The following is a 7,500-nucleotide window of genomic DNA, read 5'->3' on the forward strand; positions in this document are numbered from 1 at the left end:
GCGCCTCATCTCTCTCTCTCACTCCCCCCTACCCCCTCCTGACCCTCATTTGAAACCCTGTTCTGACTTACCCCTTCTCCTTCCCCAATCCCTTTCCCCCACCCACTACAGCCTCATCCCCTTCTCTCCCCCATCCTACCTACTCCCTTCCCCTACCCCAATCCCCTTTCACGCTACCTTCCTCCCCATCCCCTTCCCCTTTCACTCCACCCTTCCTCTCACTCCTCTCCTTCTCCTTCCCCCTCCCATCTACTTCCTTTCACCCACCCCTCCTCTTCTTCCTCCCCTTCCCCTTCCCCCACTCACCTACACCATTTCACCCACCCCTCTTCTTCTTCCTCCCCTTCCCCTTTCACCCACCCCTCCTCCCCTTCCCCCACTCACCTACACCATTTCACCCACCCCTTCCTCCCCTTCCCCTTTCACCCTACCCCTTCCTCCCCCTCCCCTCCCCCACCCACCTACTCCCTTTCACCCACCCCTCCTCCCCTTCCCCTTTCATCCAACCCCTTCCCCCCCTCCCCTCCCCCCACCCACCTACTTCCTTTCACCCCTTCCCCTTTCACCCTACCCCATCCCCTTTCACCCACCCCTCCCCCCTATTTTCTGGTCGACTTCAAAACCCATCCCCTCCCGACCCCACATCGATCTCCAAACGCCGCGGTTCCAGACTCTTATCTCCGGAGGGCGTGGCATTTGTCTTCGGCGGGAGTCTGTTATCTCTGGCTCTCGTCTCTCTCTTTCTCTCTCTCTCTCTCTCTTTCTCTCTCTTGCCTCGAGACCGGCGGACCTCTTGTTACTGATGAAAGCAAGGTGGTATTTTGTCAGTGTCTTGAGAGGGGAGGTGGGGGGGGGGGGAGGGGGAGAGGGGAGGAGGGGGGGGAGGGGAGGAGGAGGGAGGAAGGGAGGGGAGGAAGAGGGGGGTTAAAAGGAGGGAGAGGAAGGGGAGGAGAGAGAGAGGGAGAGAGGAGAGAAGAAGAGGAGAGAGAAAGAGGAGAAGAGAAAGAGAAGAGAGAGAGAGAGAGAGAGAGAAAAAGAGAGAGAGTGAGAAGAAATAAAAAGAGAGAGAGATATTGAGAGAGGAAGAGAGAGAGAGAGAGAGAAAGATAAAGAGAGAGAGAAGGAGAGAGAGAAAGAGAGAGAGAAAGAGAGAGAAAGAGAGAAAAGAGGAGAGAGAAAGAGAGGAGGAAAGAAAGAGAAAAGGAGAAGAGAGAGAGAGAGAGAGGGAGAGAGGAGAGAGAAAAGAGAAGGAAGGAAAGAGAGTAGAGAGAGAGAAGGGGAGAGAAGGAGAGAGAGAGAGAGAGAGAGAGAAAAGGAGAGAGAGGAGAAGAGAAAGAGAGAGCGTCAGTAGATCGAACAGCGAGGAATATTTCGAGGCATATATCACCCTGGCAGATTCTCTTGCCACGGGGGAGGGCGTGTTTGCTAATGGGGAAGGGGGAGGGAGGGGGGGATAGGGAGAGAGGGAGGAGAGAAGGGAGGGGAGAGGGTAAGAGATGGGGAGAAGAAGGTAGATGGAAAGGAGGAGGATGGAAGGGGGAGGGAGGGGAAGATAAATAGAGAGGGAAGAGAGAAGGGAGGGCAAAGGGTAAGAGATGGGGAGAAGAGGGTAGATGGGGAGGAGGAGGATGGAAGGGGGAGGGAGGGGAGGATAGGGAGAGAGGGAAGAGAGAAGGTGGAGGATAGGTAAGAGATGGGGAGAAGAGGGTAGATGGGGAGGAGGAGGATGGAAGGGGGAGGGAGGGGAGGATAGGGAGAGAGGGAAGAGAGGAGGGGGAGGATAGGTAAGAGATGGGGAGAAGAGGGTAGATGGGGAGGAGGAGGATGGAAGGGGGAGGGAGGGGAGGATAGGGAGAGAGGGAAGAGAGAAGGAGGTGGATAGGTAAGAGATAGGGAGAAGAGGGTAGATGGGGAGGAGTAGGATGGAAGGGGGAGGGAGGGGAGGATAGGGAAAGAGGGAAGAGAGAAGGTGGAGGATAGGTAAGAGAGGGGGAGAGGTGGGTTGATGGAAAGGAGAAGGATGGAAGGGGGAGGGAGGGGAGGACAGGGAGAGAGGAGAGGGAGGATAGGGAGGATAGGTAAGCGATGGGGAGAAGAGGGCAGATGGAGAGGAGGAGGATGGAAGGGGGAGGGAGGGGAGGATAAGGAGAGAGGGAAGAGAGGAGGGGAGGATAGGTAAGAGATGAGGAGAAGATGGGAAAGGGGGAGGAGGAAGAGAGATGGGAAGATGGGGAGAATAGATGAGGAGGGGGAGGAGAGGTAAGAGATAGGGAGAGGAGATGTAAAGGGAGAGTAAGAGGAGAGAAGGGAGAAAGGGGAGAATAGGAGAGGAGGAGGGTGAGGGGAGAAGGACAGAAGGAGAAAATGAGATCAGAGAGGAAGAATTGTTGGGAGAATGAGAGAGGAGTATTTCCGTATCGTTTATTCACTCTCATTCTTCCTCTCTCTCTCTCTCTCTCTCTCTCTCTCTCTCTCTTCATCTATTCTGCTCTCTGCTCTTCTCTTTCTGTTTCATTTTTTTTTATCTACATGTCCCTCCCCTCTCTTTTTCTCTTTATCCCTTTCTTTCTCTCTCTCTCTCTCTCTTGCTTCCCCTTATCCTCTCCATGTCTCAGCCATCCTCCCTCCCTCCCTCACCCATCCCACTCCAAACACCCCTACCCCCCACAGAAACCCCATTAACCAAACCCGCACATCTCCCCAGCATCACAATTTCTCTCATTCTCCCCCTCCCACCCCTTCCCACCTCCCCCCACCCCCCTATCTTCCACTTAACATCCGGGTGACAGTGAGAATGACAAATCTCTCTCGAAACTCGGCACATAATTGGAAACTCGGTGCTACCTTATTCGCGGATCTTATTATCTTTGAATGATATAAGTAATCTTAGAGATGTTAGGGTCGGAGGCTGAGCCGGAAGTACAGAGCTTAGGTGCATTATCTTTCTTGATTGTTTTTGCTTGTTTTTTTTTTTTTTTTTTTTTTTATCTTGACCTCTTTGGGTTATTATAATTATTGTGATTGATGTTGATTTTATCATTGTTTTTTATTAGTGTTATTGGTATTATTATTATTACTATTGTTATCTTCGTCATTGTTATCATGATTGTCGTTATCATCAATATCATTATCATCATTGTTATTATCATTATCATCATTATCGTTATTGTAATTTTCGTCATCAGCATTATCTTTTTTATCATCATATCATCACTATTATTATCATCATTCATATTATCATAATTATAGATATCATTGTTGTTACTATTATTACTATATCTATTATCATCATCATTAGTGTTATTATCATTATCTTTAGTATACTATCATCATTAACATTACAAGTAGTTGTACTAATGATATTGTCAAAATGTTGAATAATTCAGTTGCTGGTTGCAAGAAATATGCCACTACTAAATGGTAAACTCTAACAATGAGCCGATGATTGCAAGCCCTTTCTCAATTTAAGATATATTCCTAGTAATGGCAACAATTAGAAGACTCAGACGCTATGTACGATGGCCAGTGTCCTACAATTCACTTCTAACTTCACTGGAATGGATGAAAAAAAAAAAAGAAGAAGAAAAAACAAACAAACATCAAAGCATTGGTTTTCAACGTCCTTTTCCAATTCCACTTTCTGCTTTGTATAATTCGTTATTTTCTTCACTTCCTCTTAAGCTCTACACACCAACAATCCCTTCGCCAGCAAAAGGGATATCTGGTTTTCAATTTGCTTACCTGTTTTGAGCAGGATATCCCAGAAGATTTTCAATTTGTCATTCTCTCGCGTTGTCTTTGCTTTGTGTTGCCACCAACTTTGGCTGCTTTCGGATTTTGATTTGATGCATAGCGTGCAATGATTAGTTTGGCATCACATATATATTGCAATCAGGCTTTGATTTATATGGGTAGCATTTTCCGTCTCTTTTTTCCAAATAAGGGTTTTTCCTTTGTTACATTTAGCTAATATTGAGTTCATTAACTTATCTGCAATGGCAAACACTTTGAGGACCTCAATGGTACATGAGCACGGAACTATATCGTGTTTTATTTGAATCAGTCTACTCCATACACAGGATTTTTGCATTGTATTTAATGCTCATATGGTCCTCTTGTTCTTATTACTCCCTTTTTATTCATTAGTTAGCAAAGTGGTTTCCTCTAATAGCTATACATCTTCACAGGCAAACACTCAAATCAAAATTTTCCAACAAAGATTTAAACTTGCCATGTTCCTGCAACTTGCAGTTTCAACCGCCTTTGTCTAATCTTTCACAAGTAACATTTTTCATCTGACCTTTCAGTTAGGGACAACAGCTGCTTTCAAGCAATCACCGAGACGAATCTTTATTCTATCATGAAGAGCTGTATGGTTCTTTATCGTGAAACCTCTAATCCGGCTTTCCTGGCGTCTTGTTAGTGTGGTAATCGGATCGCTTGATTTTTGCCTTCGTCTTAGGTGATGGTAATGTTAACTTGGTGCTCTGTATTCTTTTTTTTTCTCTCTCTCTTGTGTCTTCAATCCACTCTGTCTTTTCGCTTTGTTTGTCTTTCTTGGTCTAGATATCAATTCCAGAATTCTTTCACATTTTGCTTGATTTTTTTTCAGATTTCACTCTTAAATTCATATGAAACTGTACTTTTCTGAACCAGAAAGAAGATTATCAGCATCTTTCTTCTCTTCCTCTCTCACAGCATCTGAATTTCGAAGACAAGAGAATTTCTTTGTATAATGATTTCAATGATCTTGTATATTTACTCTTAATTCTCCATCCGGTTTCGAAATCTTTAATCAAACGCCTTTACTCCGTGAATCAACAAAGTCAACTAAGCGCCTATCGTTTAACTAGGCGTTTATCGTTACCTAACAGCTTCTCCTTTCATCCCTCCTGTATTCATGACAGCTGGAATATCCCACAAAGTATCCTCTCACCGTAACTCTCGTTTCATTCATACTTTTCCTTTCAGTACGTTTCAGTTTGGAATTTTATTTACCACTACCACTAATGTTTGCTGTCGTCATCATTACCAGCATCATTATCATTATCATTGTTATTGTTATTATTTCATGATTATCAATATCACTATTAACATTATTACCATTCTTATCATCATTATTATCGTATAATATTTTATATATTGGCATCATTATAATTATCATTATTATTATCATTATAGCTATTGTTATCATTATCTGCCATTGTTATTATTTATCAAAAATAGTAGCAACTGTTGTTATTACTGGCACTACAACTGCTCTTATCATGTTAAGTATTGGTAGAATCATTAATAGTAGAAGTAAGAAGTAAGTCCGTAGTATCATTTTTATTACTCATATTACTATTGTTGATGTTATTATCATTATTATTGGTGTTATTATTATTATCCTTATTATCACTTTTACCATTGTTATTGTCATTGTTAATGCTATTACTATTATTTTTTCATTATAATAATTGTTGTTATTGTTATTACTATTATTATCAATATTGCTATCATTGTCATATTATTATCATTATCATAATTACATCGTTATTAGCATTATTAGCATCACCATTATTATAGATGTTATCATATTTTGTATTATCTTTATCTTTTCTGTTATCGCCATCATTGTTATTGCTGTTGTTCAGAATGTGACGTCATCACTTTTAATGTCGTTAGCATTATTGTGATTGTTATTATCACAGCTATCATCATTGTCATTATTGTTATCACTATTAGTGTAACCATTATCATTATTATTTTCATTATTTTCATCATATATATATATATATATATATATATATATATATATATATATATATATATATATATATATATATATATATATATATATATATATATATATATAATTATATATATATATTATATATATATATATATGTATATATATTATATATATATATATATATATATATATATATATATATATATATATATATATTATATATATATATATATATATATATATATATATATATATATTATATATATATATATATATATATATATAATATATATATATATATATATTTATATATATATATATATGTATATATATACATATATATAATTATATATATATAGAGACACATATGAATATATATATATATATATATATTATATATATATATATATATATATATATATATATATATATATATGTATATATATATTTATATATATGTATATATATATATATATGTATAAATATATATATCTATATATATATGTATATATATATTTATATATATGTATATATATATTTATATATATACATATATATATATATATATATATATATATATATATATATATATATATATATGTATGTATATATATATAAGAATTTTTTTATCGGTATCACTGAACTAGTAAATTTCTCTGTTGGTGCCAATAAAACAGGTTTTAACAATATATGTTTTTTTATATCACTTATGAAATATATAATTTTCGATAACACATCCATTATCAACTCTTTGTGATCTTTGCTTGACAAGCGTTTAAGCTATCGCAGCATTATTACTACCATTATTTTTTCTTTTTTTTCCCAAGTGTTTTCTTTCTTATTATTATTCTCCTTTTTTCTTTCTTTGTCTCTCTCCCTTTCTCTCTTTGTCTCTTTCCCTTTCTCTCTTTGTCTCCCTCCCTTTGTCTCTCTCTCTCTCTCTCTTTGTGTATCTCGCATTCTCTATGTCTGTATTTCTCTCTGTCTGTCTGTCTGTCTGTCTGTCTCTCTCTCTGTCTGTCTGTCTGTCTCTCTCTCTCTCTCCCTCGTTCTCTCTATCTATCTTTCCTCTTCCTTCTTATTCATTCTTGTGTTTGTTTTCCTATTTTCCGCTTCCTTCATTATTCATTTTCTTGTTTTTTTTCCCTCTTCCATCTCCCCAATCTCCATCTTCTTACTTCCTTCAACCCCCTTCTCTTCTTTCAATTCTGATTTCCTCCCTCCCCCTTCTAACTCCCTTCCTTCTTTGCTCTTCTTCCCTCCTTTACTCTTTTTCCTTTCATTCCCTTTCCTCCCCTCTCTTCATTTTCCCTTTTTCTCCGCCCCCCCCCCCTTCCTCCTCTTCCTCCCCTCCTTTCCTCCTTCCCTTCATTTCCTTTTTGCTTCTTCCACTACCCTCCATTTTCCCTCCTCCCCCCTCCCTTCTCTCTCTCTCTCTTCCAACTACTTTCTTCCTTCCCTTCTTTTCCTCCTTCCTCCTAAAACTCTCTCTCTCTCTCTCTCTCTCTCTCTCTCTCTCTCTCTCTCTCTCTCTCTCTCTCTCTCTCTCTCTCTCTCTCTCTCCTTCTCTCTTTCCCTTCCTCCCCATATTCACTCATCCTTCCCCCTCCTCCCTTTCTTATTTACTTTCCTTTATTCCACCTTTTTCCCCTCCACTTCCCCTCTTCGTATCGGCAATTCCCGAAGAAAACATCTTGATCCCCTCTCTATCTATTTACTCCCTTTTTTATCCCCCCACCTCCCTCCCCTCACCCACCCCCTCACCT

Source organism: Penaeus japonicus, unplaced genomic scaffold, assembly GCF_977035675.1.
Source record: "Penaeus japonicus unplaced genomic scaffold, GWHDUDI00000001_assembly GWHDUDI00000029, whole genome shotgun sequence".
Lineage (NCBI taxonomy): Eukaryota > Metazoa > Arthropoda > Malacostraca > Decapoda > Penaeidae > Penaeus > Penaeus japonicus.